A 17,443-nucleotide genomic window follows, 5' to 3' on the forward strand; every position below is an offset into this window, starting at 1 on the left:
CAGGATTAGATTCATCAGAGTATAACTTAGTAATGTACTGTAAAGCTAACTTTATACGCCGCTGCTCAAGAGATGGCTCATCAGCCTCAACGTGGAGACTGTCAATAGGTGAAGTTCTGAAGGACCCAAGACAAAGTCTTAGGCCTTGGTGGTGGACAGAATCAAGAAGTTTAAGGTTGCTTTTGCAGGCTCCACCATATACGATGGAGCCATAATCAAGTTTTGAACGGACGAGTGATCGATATAGGTGTAAGAGGGTTGCTTGATCCCCTCCCCACTTTGAGTTGGAAACAACTTTCAACAAGTCAAGAGCCTTCAGGCATTTAGTTTTAAGGAACTTAATATGAGGCAGAAATGTTAAATGGGAGTCAAAGATTAGGCCCAAGAACTTGGCCTCCTTAACAACTCTGATGGGAGTGCCATCTAAAGATAATTCTGGGTCCTTATGTGGCTTATATTTTCTACAAAAATGTATACAATTAGTTTTGGATTTAGAAAACTTAAAGCCGTTTTCAAGACACCATTTATTTATTTTGTTTAAACACAACTGCAGTTGCCGCTCAATGGTATGCATATTTTTACCACGGCAAGAAATATTAAAATCATCCACAAATAACGATCCATCAATTGAATCGTTTAAAACTTTAGATAAACTGTTTATCTTTATACTAAAAAGTGTGACAGACAAAATACTGCCTTGTGGAACACCCTGATCCTGATTGTAAGGATCAGACAGGGTAGAACCCACACGGACTTGAAATTGTCTGTTATTTAAAAAGTTGGCTATGAATTCAGGCAAACGACCTCGCAAACCGAAATCATGTAAATCTCTCAGAATGCCATATTTCCATGTTGTGTCATATGCTTTTTCAAGATCAAAAAATATAGACACAGCGTGTTGTTTATTAATCAGGGCGTTTTTTACAAATGATTCCAAACGCACTAAGTGATCGACAGTACTTCTATTTTTACGGAAACCACACTGTATATCTGTTATAAGGTTATTGGTTTCCAAGTACCAAACAAGTCGATTATTTATCATGCGTTCCATGGTCTTGCAAACACAGCTAGTTAGTGAAATAGGTCTATAATTGGACGGATCCGTATGATCACGTCCAGGTTTAGGTATTGGTACTACTATGGCGTCACGCCATGAGGGAGGAAAGTTACCCGATGTCCAAATATTATCAAAAATATTTAGAAGAGTTTCGAGGCAGGATTCTGGTAAGTGCTTCAGGAGCTGATAATGTATGTTATCAGCTCCTGTAGCAGTATCATGAGCTTGATCAAGAGCAGTATGGAGTTCATGAATAGAAAATAGTTCATTATAATCTTCCCCATTATCTGAATTAAAATTAATAGTTTTCTTTTCTTGTTGTTTTTGATACTGTTGGAATTTAGGCACGTAATTAGAAGAGGAAGAGTGTTTAGCCAAAGTTTCACCCAGTTTATTTGCAATATCAGATTCCTCGGTAAGTAATTGATCTCCATGTTTAAGATGTTGGATACTAGATTTAGTACCTTTACCTTTAATTTTCCGGACCATGTTCCATACCTTGGACATGGGTGTCCGAGAATTTATTTTGGATACATAATTTTGCCAAGATTGACGTTTATTCTGTTTAAAAGTACGTCGCGCTTTAGCATTTAAAATTTTGAATTTATTTAAATTATGCACCATAGGATGGCGACGGAAATAATGTTCTGCTTTTTTCCTTGCCTTCCTAGCTTGTTTGCACTCATCATTGAACCATGGTTTTCTTATGTGTGGAACTGCAGAAGACTTTGGTATACACTCGTCAGCAATGTCATTGAGTACATCTGAAAAACATTTAATAGCATCAGGAACAGTAATAAAACGTTCAAGTTTAAGTTTGCCAGTACAGAGAGATTCATATAAAGTCCAGTTGGCCTTTTTAAAATTCCATCGTGATGATGGAGGTACATCAGATGGGTTCACAGACTTTAGTATTGTAGGGAAATGGTCGCTCCCACACAGGTCATCGTGAACCAACCATTCAAATTCATTTAAAAGACGAGAGTCAGTAACTGATAAATCAAGAGCTGAATATGTTCCTGTGCCAGGATGTAAATATGTATGTGACCCGTCATTGAAAATGCAGAGATCATTGTTTGAAAGAAAATCCTCAAGTAATTTACCTTTGGTGTTCGTAGTAGTACCACCCCAGAGTGGGTTGTGGGCATTTAAATCGCCCATGATTATACAGGGTTTGGGAAGTTCATTGTAAAGAGCTTGTAGATCAGTTGACTGGACAATAGATGAAGGTGGAATATACAATGAACAAAGTGTAAATGCAACTTGCAATGTAAGTCGCACAGCTACGGCTTGGAGATTTGTTTTAAGCGCTATTGAACTATGTATAACATTTTGCCGTACCAAGATTGACGATCCTCCACTTGCCCTATCACCCGGAGGTGAAAAATAATGATATGCATTGAAATGACGGAGGTCAAGAGTATCTGTGTATTTTAAATATGTTTCCTGTAGACAGATTGCTGACGGTGTAAAATCCTGGATTAAAAGCTGCAATTCATTAAAATTAGTCCTTAGTCCTCTGCAATTCCACTGAATAATATTATTCTGATAACTTATCTTTTGGGGGGATTTATTGGGGATCTACCCCGCACTTTTTTGGTGGGCGACAAGCTGTGTGCCCTAGAGCGGACGTTTTCAGACACGTCCATGTCTTCAAGTGATCCATATTTGTTGAACAACTGAATTTTGTTTTCTGATCCTTTAGGGGTTCTGCCACTGAGCCTTTTCGAGGAATCTGGCTTTTTACTTTTGTTGGTAATAATTTGTTGAGACTTAACTGTTGACTGAGAAGATGGTTCGTGATCAGAGGATGCCTGTGATTGGATTTGGGATGTACTGGGAAGTGGCTCTGCTGTCTGAGTGTATATGGCAGGTGAAATAAGTTGAGGAGTATCTGTTGTCATCCATGTTAAGTTGGTCTGACAACTTACAGACAATTTGGTAACTGTAGGGGTGGCTGCTGACGTTCCGGCAATGGAAGCATAGCTTTGTGTTTGTTCTGAGCTGTGAACCAGTTTCTTTGCGTCTGCAAAGCTAACATTCTGTGTAAATTTTATTCGATTGATGGCCATGTGCTCTTTCCAAACAGGACAGTCTTTTGAGAATGATGGGTGTTCCCCTTTGCAGTTAGCACATTTTTTGACATTACTGTCACAATCTTCTGTTGTGTGTGTCTTTTCACTGCAGTGAGCACACACAACAGACAATGTACAAGTATTTACACCGTGCCCAAACTTTTGACATTTGAAACACCTAAGAGGGTTAGGAATGTATGTCTCAACATTGAGGTTACAATAACCTGCCTTCAGAGATTTTGGTGCATTAGGTAGAGAAAAGGAAAACAGATAAGTATTAGTTTGGATGGTTGTGCCATTTTTACGGGTAGAGAAACGTTTTACATAAAGTACACCCTGATCCTTCATCTCGGAAACAATATCTAGTTCCGACATGTCAGCCAGCAATCGCTCACGATCTCTAACAATTCCCTTGCTCGTATTGAGGGTCTTGTGAGCTGAGACGTTAACAGAAATGCCAACAAAAGTTTTTGTGTTCAAAAGATTAGTTGACTGTTGTCTCTTGGCACACTCAATCAACAGGGCACCTGAACGCAATCTTCTAATATTCTTCACCTCGCCGGCAATGCCTTGGATACCCTTAGACACAGCAAACGGGTTCAGTTTTAATGGTGTCAAATCCTTTGTCTCCATGACAACAAATCGAGGCCAGTAATCAATTGATTTGGACATTCTGAGATCGTTGTCAGCAAGGTCAATTTCGAGAGGACGTTTAGTTTTTTTGTTTGGGGTTTCATAAGCCATGGTTTATAGTTTAGATTTCATCATCCGAGCTCCCCACCCACCACGGAGTATCACAAGGACAATGCTAAAAACAAGTGGGTCTCCAACTTGCAGCACCAAGGATACTCGGATGATATACTCCAGCAGAAGAGTTACAAATAACAAATCCACCAGATTGGCCCATGAGCCACCGCCTTCTGGCATAGGACTCTAGGCAAAGTGCAAAATATCATAGTTCAAAATTATAAACATCGAATATGAACAATTTTGTCAAGACCAAAAGGTGAACATTTACAAATCCAATTCGTGTTATGACAAATAAAATATAGGCCATACACACAGGGCTTGGCGTGACCAGCCGATTGATAGAATCGGGCCGATTCTACCACCCGTCTAGGTGAAGTAAGGGCCGAAGTGGTGTGTTGAGCAAAGGGAACACGATTCAGGCTCCCAGTGCCCTCAACCACCAGACTACCGTCCTCCACCGACACGGGACGCAACCCACGGCGAACAGGTTGCCCAATTTGGTCGCCTCTTACGACCAGCAATGGGGTGCTGTGGACACATTCTGTCCCGGGTCCACACGGGAGAAGAGCACTTAGCGTTACCCAGCACCCACCACGAGGAGGTGGCTCTTCATGGGTGCCCGCTCTTGTTCTAGCTGGCATTTTATTTCACATAACTGTTTCAGTCGAAATCTGCACTTCGTTTAATATTTCCTTCTTCATCTATGGCTGAATACAACCCCATTCTGTTTGTCTATGATATAGTTTATAAATTAGTTTTTAATTATATGTCATTTAATTTTTTTGTTGATATATTTTAAGACTATAAAGTTTAAATTATTGGTTAGGAAAATATTTGCTAACTTAAGATTTTGTTGACATATAACATTAACCCCAAGGAGGCTTGTTGATGGTGGATAGCCTTTTCTTATTATGATTCGACAACTTATATTCACATGTCTCAAGAATTGAACAACAATTTAAAAAGTCTATTAGATCGATGTGACTCTCTGTGGCATATACATCTATGATTAGTGTTGTGTGTGGCTTTGTACCATAATATCATAACGAAAAATAATCCTGTTGGTAATCGTATACTCAATTAATTTTTAAAAGAGCAAAACTCTTATCTTTTGAGAGCCTAAAGGATGCGAAAAGGATGCCGTTGTTAATAATTTTGGACACGAGGCCATTTTGATTAAAAATGATGTAAGGGTTGGTTAGTGTTATTTTAATTACAAATTCAAGCTCTGTAAAATCTGCTAGTGAGATTCGTTTGTATGCTCTATATTTAAAGTATAAGAGGTACTGAGTGTCTTCCTCACCTGGTAAGCTAAAATTCTGTGTGGCTCCTGGATCACCAAGTGTTACACTGGATACCATTATTGTTTTTCTCGTAATGCCTCATTTATGAACTTTAAACCAATAAAACTGATGTGCTCGGTTAGAAAAATCTGGTTAGAGTTACAGTGTCTTCCACTATCACTGTGACATCTCGCAAACTGGTGTGTGAATCATCCCCCACACGTACGTAAATTGAACAAATGCGCCCCTGGTGTTTTTTAACCCACCAGAGTTTGATCCCGTTCAGGATCTCAATATCGCTCTGCGGTGGTTCACTTAGGAAAACTTGCATGGCCATCGTGGTATTATCTGAGAGGCTTTCTAGGAGTGTGGTTGCACCATCAAATTCAGTAACCAACTGCAATACTGCGTTCTCCCCAGGCTTACACGACAGCACATGGGCTCCTCTACTTGAGGCTGGTGTGATGATAACACTGTGTCTCTGTGATAGGACGTAAGCCATGAGTAGGGCTTCGTTGTTTGTGACTTTGTTTAGGTAGTGATCTTTGTTTTCCATGAAAACACTTGGGGAGATTAGTGTTATGTTGAGAAGTCAGTGATCTGAGCTGGCAACATCGCCCACTTGTTGTCGTCAGTGTGTATTAGATGGAATGGTCAGTTTTGATAAATACCTGTAGGCCTATCAAAGTCTTCTAAATCAAACAGTTTACCACCGAATGACGGGTGTATTCTCCATTCACCAGCCTTGTCATGAAATGTATATGTCGTGTGTTGCTGACGGACCATAATATCTATGTTGAAGGTACTACGGGGCGGGAACTTCAACTCGTTTGTAAATGTTGTTCATAAGCTTAAAAGCGTATATTTTACCATCTATTCCCATGTCATAAAATCCTCTAGTTTCACCTAAGTATGATACCAACATTAATGCATCTTTTTATTTGCATTCCTGGTCCTTGATTATTGGCCATTTTGTATATGCAGTGTTACGCTTAGGTGCCCTATATATACAGTATGTTTTTTTGTATCTAAATTTGATATCTTTAACTCAGAAATATTACCTTTTGTCAATTTTTTATACTGACACTATGAAAATGACTCTGTGCGGTCCTCATTGTATTTTTCTGTTTTAACTGGTACAACCCTCAACAACATGGAAGGACGTTCATTTTTTATATTATCAGTTGTGTTAAGCTGATCGAGATGAATGCATAGATTGTGGTATTGAATTAAATCTGGTAATTTCGAACCACTGATGTTCTGATCAGGGGGTATAGAAATTGATGACATCCCTAACATCTCTGCCAACGGGTGACTGATTATCAGTCGGTTTTTTCCCATGTTGTCTACCACCACTGTTCCTTTTGAGTCATTGATTTTAAGCTCAGCTCCTAGGGGTTTGAACACACGCTGTAGTAACCATCTTTTATTGCGTTTTGTGAACCATTGACGTATAACAGCTTATTTTTGTATTGATGTTTGTCCATCATGGGTAGTAGGTGATATCGCGTAATGCTCTTTCGAGTTGGCCAAATGTGTTATCAATGGCATATGTAAGCTGAATGGACTCACCGTTCGTTATATCCGGAAGTGTAATGTACATATCATAATATAAATTATGAAAACTCAGCGTTGAAAGATTTGAGGAAGCAGATGCGTAGGGTGGCATTATTTCACTGCAAGGACCGGGATTCGTTCGAGGAGTGTTTGAGAGAGAACGATGTCATGAGTAAATCAGAACGGGAACGTGTGAAGAAACAGCTCGCTGAAACTAAACATGCCAAGCTCATGCTGAAAACCGACCAGCCAGTGGATTACCATATGGCCAAGCGGCCAGCCTAGTAATTTTTAATGATGTTTTAGTTATATTTTAGTAAATTTTAGCAATGTTTCGTAATGTTTTAGTAACGTTTAGTAATGTTTTATTAATTTTAGTAAAATGTCTTGAAGTTCTAGTCGTGTGTAATCTAACCTTTATCTCTATGTGTTTAGTGTATGTTGGTTATTATCTTTTGAAATTAAAAACTAGAGTTTTATATTATAAAATGGAGTCCAATGAATTACTAGAGCATATGTTAGTTGCAGAGGGGAAAAAGGACAACGTGCAGAGTGACAGACTGATAAGTCTAGTTGTGGGTGGTAAGGGAAAACAGTATTTAGGAGAAAACATCACCGCTGATAAGATTCAGAAAATGTCAGACGAGGAAATCAATAAATGTTACGCTAGGTATGATTCACAACTCGGGGCTGAGATGACAAACGTCATAGGTTCTACTATTACCTAGATTTACACGTCACACATAGGCATAACGTCACACTTTTTACTGATCCCACCTGAACATTGTCTATATTTGTGGGAGGACTTAGAGAAGGACCCGTTTATCGATAATGCCTTGAGCTATATCAGTTGTGCTTTATACCACAAATATGGTATGTATCTAGCCCCGATGACGGCGGCAAAGCATTCTAAATTTAGTAAAACAAATAATAATAATAATGAGTTACAAGGGGGAGGAGTTATTGAGCATCTTGTGGAAGATCAGGCCTACACCTATCTTGGAATGCAAGTTCGAGACAAGCTCCAGAATGCCCAGATTCAAGATAAACTTCGGGCCGAGTATAAATCTCGTTTAAAGAAAATCTGGAGCTCCGAGGTAAATGCTCGAAACAAAGTCAAAGCCACCAATACTTTTGCTGTGCCAGTCCTCTCCTATTCCTTTGGAGTAGTTGATTGGACAAAACAAGACATCCAGAGTCTTGACCGTCTGACCAGAAGGATCATGTCTGATAACAGAGCACGCCACCCTCGTTCCTCTCTTAATCGTTTATATATGCCAATCAATTCGGGAGGTCGGGGTTTGATTAATGTGGAAGCTCTTCATGACAGAATTTTATTGTGTACTTTTGCACATATTTATTTGTCAGATGATCCTCTGGTGATGCACGTCAAGACTCATGATGAAAGCAAGGAATTCCACAGCTACTTTAAGCGTGCCAAGGTTGTTGGACACAATTTGAAATTTGAAGTTGATTTTGTTGATGGCGATGTACAGCTGGACGGTACAGTGATGGGAGTAAACCAGGTGAAGTCTTTCACCAAGTCTGCCCAGAGTCGGTCCTTTGTGGAGAAGCTGTCTGAGAAGCCATTGCATCGTGTGTATATGCAGTGTGTGGAACAGAACAGCAATCCAACCGACTCCTTCGCCTGGATGAAGTCGGCTGGTCTCAAATGTGAAACTGAGAGCTCCTTTTTGCTGCTCAGGACCAGTCACTTCCCACTCGCAATCGCCAGAATGTTATTCTTAAAGAAAATATCAATATGAAATGTCGTCTTTGCAATCAATTTACAGAGACTGTCCAACACCTTGTCAGTGGATGCCCTTCCTTGGCACAAACAGCATATCTTAAAAGACATGATGGCATGGCTCGCTGCTTTTATTATCGTCTCCGCCATGCCTGTGGCTTTGACTCCGAGGTCCATCCATGGTACGACCCTGAGCATGTCCAGGGCGTCCTGGAAAATGACAGCTACAAACTTCTCTGGAATAGGCCAATATACAGCCTGAGACGAATTCCAGCCAACAAACCTGATCTTGTCCTTTTTGATAAAGCCAATGAAATTATTTACATCATAGAATTTTCTGTCCCTTTTGACAGCAATGTGATTGGCAAGATTCAGGAAAAGCATGATAAATATGCGGACCTCGCCTTTGAAATGTCTCGCTTGCATCCCAAGTACACTGTCGTCAGGCTCCCCATTGTTCTCGGTGCCCTTGGTTTGGTACCTCCTGATCTCTTGGCGCAGATGAGGAGAGTGCCCGGCTTCTCCACCGGGAGCACTGCCCTTCTGACAATCTGGGTAATGCAGAAGGCTGCAGTGTTGGGGAGCCTTTATATTCTCCGAAAAGTTCTTGGTGGGTTCGACTAGGCAGTGTTTCCTGGGAGAAGTCCCATTCGCTGTCTGGGCTACGTGTAGAGGGGGCGAGGGCCCTGAGCTGATGATGAGCTTGACCAGCCTGACTGTGCCAGGATCACCCGAACCCTCTCTGCTGCATTTCAATTTTTAATCTGTAAAACATAATATAAAAGATGGATGCTGCCCAAGTGGTGACACCCCCAGTGCAGAGCCCAATGGAGAGCCCTACTGTGGAGAGCCCAGTGATGCAAGTCACCAAGAAGAAGAACAAAAAAAAGAGTTGAAGCTGGTAGGAAAAATGCCTTAGTCTGGCGCAAAAACAATAATAATTACATGAACGTGGTTGTAGGTGGTGTAGTAGCCACTGCTGCTGTTCCAGTATATCTATTGTGGGGCAAGTCCCCCCACCCCTAACCCCCAAACACAGCCAGTAGACAGCCGACTGCAAGTCACCCCCGCGGTGCCTGAAATAGACCCTCATATTATGTTATAATTAAAATTATATATTTCCATAATATATATTATATCTGAGGTGAAAACATTCTTTCACGACGCATACCACGCATCGGTGTTTTCTAGATTAGCAGTAGGGTATGCTCGGTTGACTAAAATGATTATAAAACAACCGACTATAAAACTCGATTTTGACATGCAAGACATATTAATGCTTACTATGAATGGTGGTATGGCGATGGCCACCAGGGACGTTCTGGTAAAGCAAGGTATTATACCCGGAAATATTTTAAAATAATATATATATAAAATGGCCTCTGTAGCAATGATGGTTGGTTGGGGCTCTCGTGAATGCCGGCACCCATGGCGAGCCACCTCCTCGTAGTGGGTGCTGGGTAATGCCAAGAGCTCGCCGACACCATCGTAGTGGACCCGGGGGGATATTTGGTCCACCAACCCGTTAGCCGTGGGTTGCGGCCCTGTGTCGGTGGAGGAGGGGATCCTGGTGGTTGAGGGCAATGGGAGCAGAAACAGTGTTCCTGTTGCCCAACACACCACTTCGGCCCTGACTTCACCTAGACGGGTGGTTGAATGGGCCTGGTTCAACCAATCGGCTGGTCACGCCAAGCCCTGTGCATGATTTGTATCTACTTCATCGCACAAATTTGATTTTGGATTTGGTTTAATTTCGGTCTTGACTCTATTGTTCATCAAAACGTTGATCATTTTGAATTTTATGAATTTTGTGATCTTTGCCTAGAGTCTTGTGCCCAGAAGGCGGTGGCTCATGGGCCAATCTGGTGGACTAATTATTTATAATTCCACTGCTTGAGTATATCATCTGAGTATCCTTAGTGCTGCAAGTTGGAGACCCACTTGTTTTTAGCATTGTCCTTGTGATACTCCGTGGTGGGTGGGGAGTTCGGATGATGAAAAAAAACCCAAACAAATAACCATGGCTTATGAAACTCCTCTGAAGAAAACCAAACGTCAGCTTGAAGTAGATACTGTTGACAATGACCTCAGACTGCCCAAACCAATCGATTACTGGCCACGTTTTCTAGTTATTAAGACTGAAGATAACACTCCATTGAAATTAAACCCTTTTGCTGTGTCTAAGGGAATCCAAGGCATTGCTGGAGATGTAAAGACTATCAGAAAATTACGGTCTGGTGCATTGTTGGTTGAGTGTGCCAAAAAGCAGCAATCAAGCAATCTGTTGAACACCAAAACATTTGTTGGTATTCCCGTCACCATCACTGCCCACAAAACACTCAACTCGAGTAAAGGAATTGTAAGAGACCATGATCGATTGCTCGCTGACATGTCGGAATTAGACATCGCGTCTGAGATGAGAGATCAGGGTGTACTCTATGTGAAACGTTTTTCAACTCGTAAAAACAATGAAACATTTAAAACCAACTCATATATGTTTTCTTTTTCTTTACCTTCTGCTCCTAAATCAATCAAGGCAGGCTACTGCAATCTAAATGTTGACACATACATTCCCAATCCTCTCAGGTGCTTCAAATGCCAAAAGTTTGGCCATGGAGTAAACTCGTGTACCTTGTCTGTTGTATGTGCTCACTGCAGTGAAAAGACCCACACAACAGAAGATTGTAACAGTAACTCTAAGGACTGTCCTGTTTGGAAACAGCAAATGGCAATTAATAAAATAAAGTTCACTCAAAACATCAGCTTTGCTGATGCAAAAAGACAAGTTCTAAGCTCGGGACAAACAGAAAGCTATGCTTCCATTGCCAAAAGAACGCCTGAAACAACATCCAGCATAGCTACTGCATCTGCCGGCTGTCAGACAGACTTAACTTGGCTGAAACGGATTCTCCTAACCTTCTGTCACCCACTGCATCTACTCAAACAGGAGAATCACTTCCTGGTCCCTCTCAAACACAATCAGAAACATCACCCGATATTGAATTATCTTCACAATCGTCAACAAAGTCTCAACAAAGTCTCAATAAAACTAAAAGTAAAAAGCCAGATTTTGCAAAAAAACTCAGTGGCAGAGCCCCCAAAAGGTCAGAAAATAAAATTCAATTATTCAATAAATATGGATCACTTGAAGATATGGACGTATGCCCTCTAAAAAGGTGCGGGGAAGATCCCCTATAAATCCCCCCAAAAGATAGTTTATTCCAACAATATTATACAGTGGAATTGCAGAGGACTGAGGACTAACTTACATGAATTACAGCTATTAGACCAAGATTTTATACCTTCAGCGATCTGTCTCCAAGAGACATATTTAAAACAGACAGATGCATTTGATCTTCGTCATTTTACTGCATATCATTGTTTTTCACCTCCGGGTGATAGGGCCACAGGAGGATCACCCATTCTAGTCAGACAAAACGTTATCCATAGCCCTGTTTTACTTACTACTAATCTTCAGGCTGTTGCAGTGCGACTACCTTTGCACGTTGCGTTTACATTATGCTCTCTCTATATCTCTCAGTCTTTTATGTTTCACAAAACTGATCTTCAAGCTCTGTATGACCAACTCCCGAAGCCCTGTATTATTATGTATTTATAATGATGGTTCAAACACATATTTACACCCTGGTACGGGAACATATTCTGCACTCGACTTGTCTCTCACAAATTCAGAACTACTCAATGAATTTGAATGGTCAGTCCACGATGACCTGTGTGGAAGTGACCATTTTCCTACTATACTAAAATCTGTAACTCCATCCGATGTTCCTCCACCATCAAGACGGAATTTTGAAAAAGGCTAACTGGGCTTTATATGACACACTGTGTGCAGAGAAACTTAAACCCCAACGTTTTATTTACGTTCCAGATGCTATTAAATGTTTTTTCTGATGAACTGAATTACATAGCTGATGAGTGTATACCAAAGTCCTCTGCAGTTCCACATATTCGAAAACCATGGTTCAGTGATGAATGCAAACAAGCAATTAAGGCAAGGAAAAAAGCAGAACATTATTTCCGTCGCCATCCTATGGTGCATAATTTAAATAAATTTAAAATTTTAAATGCTAAAGCATGGCGTACTTTTAAACAGAACAAACGCCAATCTTGGCAAAATTATGTATCCAAAATAAATTCTCGGACACCCATGTCCAAGGTATGGAACATGGTCCAGAAAATTAAAGGTAAAGGTACTAAATCTACTGTCCATCATCTCAAACATGGAGATCAATTACTTACTGATAAATCAGATATTGCGAATAAACTGGGCGAAACTCTCGCTAAACATTCTTCCTCTTCGAATTATATACCTAAATTTCAGCAATATCAAAAACAGCAAGAAAAGAAAACTATTTTTTTCAATTCTGATAATGGGGAAGATTATAATGAAACGTTTTCTATTCATGAACCCCATACTGCTATTGATCAAGCTCATGACACTGCTACAGGAGCTGATAACATACATTATCAACTCCTGAAACCTTTACCAGAATCCTGTCTGGAAACTCTCCTAAATATTTTTTATGATATTTGGACATCGGGTAACTTTCCTCATTCATGGCGTGACGCCATAGTAGTACCAATACCTAAACATGGACGTGATCATACGGATCCATCCAATTATCGTCCGATTTCATTAACCAGTTGTGTTTGCAAGACCATGGAACACATGATAAATAATCGACTTGTTTGGTACTTGGAAACAAATAATCTCATAACAGATATACAGTGTGGTTTCCGTAAAAGCAGAAGTACTGTTGATCACCTTGTGCGACTGGAATCATTTGTTAAAAACGCACTAATTACCAACCAACACGCTGTGTCTATCTTTTTTGATCTTGAAAAAGCATATGACACTACTTGGAAATATGGCATTTTAAGAGATTTACATGACTTCGGGTTGCGAGGTCGTTTGCCTCAATTTATAGCAAAGTTTTTAAATGACAGACAATTCCAGGTCCGTGTGGGTTCTACCCTGTCTGATCATTACAATCAGGATCAGGGTGTTCCACAAGGCAGTACTTTGTCTGTCACTCTTTTTAGCATCAAGATCAACAGTTTATCTAAAGTTTTAAATGATTCAATTGATGGATCGTTTTTTGTGGACGATTTTAATATTTCTTGTCGTGGTAAAAATATGCATACCATTGAACGGCAATTACAGTTGTGTTTAAACAAGATTAATAAATGGTGTCTTGAAAACGGCTTTAAATTGTCTAAATCAAAAATTAAATGCATACATTTTTGTCGTAAATACAAACCACATAAAGACCCTGAACTGTCTCTAGATGGCACGCCCATTAAAGTTGTGAAGGAAGCCAAGTTCTTAGGTCTAATCTTTGATTCACACTTAACGTTTCTACCGCATATTAAATCACTTAAAACTAAATGCTTGAAAGCACTTGACTTATTGAAAAGTGGTGTCAAATTCCAAGTGGGGAGGGGATCAAGCTTCCCTTCTCCATCTATATCGATCACTCGTACCTTCTAAACTGGATTATGGCTCCGTCGTGTATGGTGGAGCCTGCAAAAGCAACCTTAAACTTCTTGATTCTGTCCACCATCAAGGCTTAAGACTTTGTCTTGGGTCTTTCCGAACTTCACCTATTGACAGTCTTTACGTTGAGGCCGATGAACCATCTCTTGCACAATGCCGTATCAAATTGTCTTTAGAATATATCACAAAACCGTACTCTAACGAATCTAACCCTGCATATAACTGTGTCTTTAATCCTCTGTATGAGGATTTGTATAGCAAAAAGTCTTCTCTTGTTCCACCTCTTGGGCTCAGAATAAAGCCGTTCATTGCTGCTGCTGGTATTGAGCTGGACAATATACCTCCTTTCCGTCTTCTTTCCTCTCCCCCTTGGCAGGTGGTTAGGCCACAGGTTGACCTAACATTAACTACATTTAAAAAATCATAAACGAATGAATTACAGTATAAACAAGAATATAATCAATTAAAACATGCATATAACAGTTACAAGCCCTTATTTACAGATGGGTCCAAGGACAGTGGCGCAGTTGCTCGTGCTACTGTCACTGGATCCAGAACAATATCTTCTAGATTACCAGACAATAGTTCAATTTTTACAGCAGAAGCTAACGCCATATTAACAGCTCTTAAATATATTGAAAGACACCCGAAACGTAAACAGTATATAATATATTCCGACTCTCTTTCTTGCCTTCAGGCTATTAAAAATATTTCTTGTAAACATCCACTTTTAATTGAAATTATTGAACTGTATAATACTCTTGCTACTGGCCAATACGACATCGTCTTCTGTTGGTTACCCGGTCACGTAGGTATTTCTGGGAATGTGATGGCCGATCTTGCTACAAAAGCAGCACTCAACAAATCTGTGACACCACTTCTTCTTCCATACTCTGATTACAAAGCAAGTATTAGAACCTACATCCGTGATCTGATGCAGAAGAGGTGGGACACCCAAGTAGGTATAAATAAATTACATGAAATAAAACCGTATATTGGTTACACCTACTTGGGCTGTCAGTCCAGATTTGAAGAGGTTATTTTAAGACGATGTTGTATTGGCCGTACTAGATATACACATGCATACCTATTAAAAGGAGAGGATCCTCCGTTTTGTATCCCTTGTGATGAGAGAGTCACGGTCAAGCATATCCCGCTTGACTGTGTTGAATTCTCCATCACAAGGGATAAATATTTCAATGTCAAAACTGTCATGGATCTTCTTAACACTGTTAATTCTCATTTAATCATTGTTTTTTTAAAGGAAATTGATTTCTTGATTGAATTATGAATAGTATGTGCTGTAAATAGATTTATTTTAATTATTGATAGTTTAGATTTGTAACTAGAATTGTTAGTGGCTGTACCCTCAAAGGGGGTTGAAGTATTGTAAAATTATCGTCCTCCTGAGAGGGTACGTAAGTCAAAAACCATTCATAGTAAATGTAAATCTACCAGGTTTTTAATCGTAGTATTCTTGTTGTTTTAATTTTGGCTAGCATTTTGTACACTCGCCAGCAGCTGAAGGGATGATGTAAATCCAGCTAGGGTCCGTGCAGGTAGCAAAGGTACTGTAAGTCCCCATGGTCCCTAGTGTGGTGATCTACCTTCTGTTGTTGGCGATCTATAGCATGTTCTTATATTGTATTGTCTAAATAGTGATATTGGTTTTAACTTTGCATGCCGGTTTTAATTAAACTTGTGATATTCTAGTTGTTTTACTGTCCTTCGTTGACAGATTTTAGAATGTGCATATACTTCATATGTGCAAGTGTTCATTTAAGTGTCCTCGTCATGATATGGCTGAGATATTGCCGATGTGATGTTAAATAGTAACTCACTCACTCACTCGTGAATGCCCTAGCATTTTCTGGGAGTAATTTCCTATTTTCTCAATTAAGAGAGTCCAACGCAGCTGAGATAGAAACGGAACGAAAACGACACAATGTAGCTGTAGAAAAGCTACAGGCCGCACAGGCTGAATATGCTAAGAGAAGTTTGAAGAGACCAGATTTTATCAATGATCAACTCCAGCATGAAAATCATTCCGTTAGAACTTTCACAGACGTTGATGAAGTTATGAAAGAATGCTACGTGTTAATGGGTAAACAACTGGAACCATTAAATGAACCAAAGAAGTCTCAGTATTACACTCCTTCAGATGGACAGAAAGATCGTGAGTTGGTCTTCGTGGCACTTGGTTTAGTGGTGACAGTGTTAATGGTTAAGCAATTAGACTAATTACACAAATTATTATATCACAAAATGAGAACAACTCCACATATTTGTCAATGAGTACTTATGGGATAAGTGAAATTTGTGGTAAAATAAGCCTCACCATAAAGATAATATCAACTATACATGCTCGGTGTGTGGAATAGAGGTGAAAGGTCATTATCGTTTATGTAAAGCTAATGGCGTGGATAAAACACGATTTCTGCTTCTTTATGAGAAGAAAAAAGACTACATCACTGAAGTTGAACGCCTGTTAAAGATCAGGGTATGATTTGTAATTCCTGGCGAACGAATCATCCACGCAGCCCATTTACTAGGAAGTACAGGTTAGGCTTCCCGGCTTTTATATCAACTCGATCGATATTGTACGTTTTCATGCACCAGATAGCATCTTTAGCAGGTTTATGGGTGTCTCCCTCGTAGTCACCTGGTTCATATAAATATCTAACGAGTGCGAGATCTTGAATTTTTTTTTCTCTTTTTCGACGGGGTGCTGCTGCCTCTGCTACAATGGATTTCATACGGTTTGTGTTGATTGACCTAGTGGGGAGGACTTGCAGTCCGCAGGACCCCCGAGTAGTCTCGTTACTTCGTAATTCATAAAATCAACCACATGAGGAAGTCATACTAACTATTCTCTCTAAATCACGTGAATGTTGGTGTGCAAACAAACGTTCGGCTAAAGAGCGATTGAATCTCTTGACAATGGCTTGGCTTCGATATTCACCAGCCGCACCCCTCCTTGTCTCAACATTGTGTTTGGCTAGCAGTTGTGACACAGCACCCATGAATTCTCTACCTTGGTCGACTTGCAACCCAGAAGGCCATGTCAGCCACCTGTGTTTGTGTATGCGCTTGAAACCACATGCTACTTGTGTTGCATCCTTCGTGGTCAAGGGTTTGGCTTCCTTGTAGCCACTGGCTACATTGACGACTGTCAGGGCATACTTGTAGGTTTTACCTCTGACGGTGTCATGTGGAAGAAACAACAGGTCGGCTTGGTGAACTTGATTAGGGATATGAATACCGAATTTTCCCCCACGGTATATATCTCTGTGCAGGTAAGTATACTTGCCATATAGCTTGTTTCTGCCACCAGGCTTTGGCTTTTCTTCCACAACGCATGTGGCTTTAGCTACTTTTTTAATAACATCTGCCCCTCTCCAATATCGCAGAGGACTTTCTCCATTATGTATATGTAATTTAAATATCTTTATGACC

The 17,443-nt window shown here is 40.1% G+C and overlaps 1 protein-coding gene and 1 pseudogene across 1 annotated transcript in view; one reads left to right on the top strand and one right to left on the bottom strand.

Moving 5' to 3' along the window:
• LOC137297741 (uncharacterized) overlaps positions 1-3,876 on the bottom strand; it is a 51,368-nt pseudogene extending 47,492 nt beyond the window's left edge.
• LOC137298235 (uncharacterized) overlaps positions 1-17,443 on the top strand; it is a 692,490-nt gene that overhangs the window by 155,981 nt on the left and 519,066 nt on the right. The gene's annotated exons all lie outside the window — the stretch shown is intronic.

This window comes from Haliotis asinina, chromosome 10 (genome assembly GCF_037392515.1).
Source record: "Haliotis asinina isolate JCU_RB_2024 chromosome 10, JCU_Hal_asi_v2, whole genome shotgun sequence".
Classification (NCBI taxonomy): domain Eukaryota; kingdom Metazoa; phylum Mollusca; class Gastropoda; order Lepetellida; family Haliotidae; genus Haliotis; species Haliotis asinina.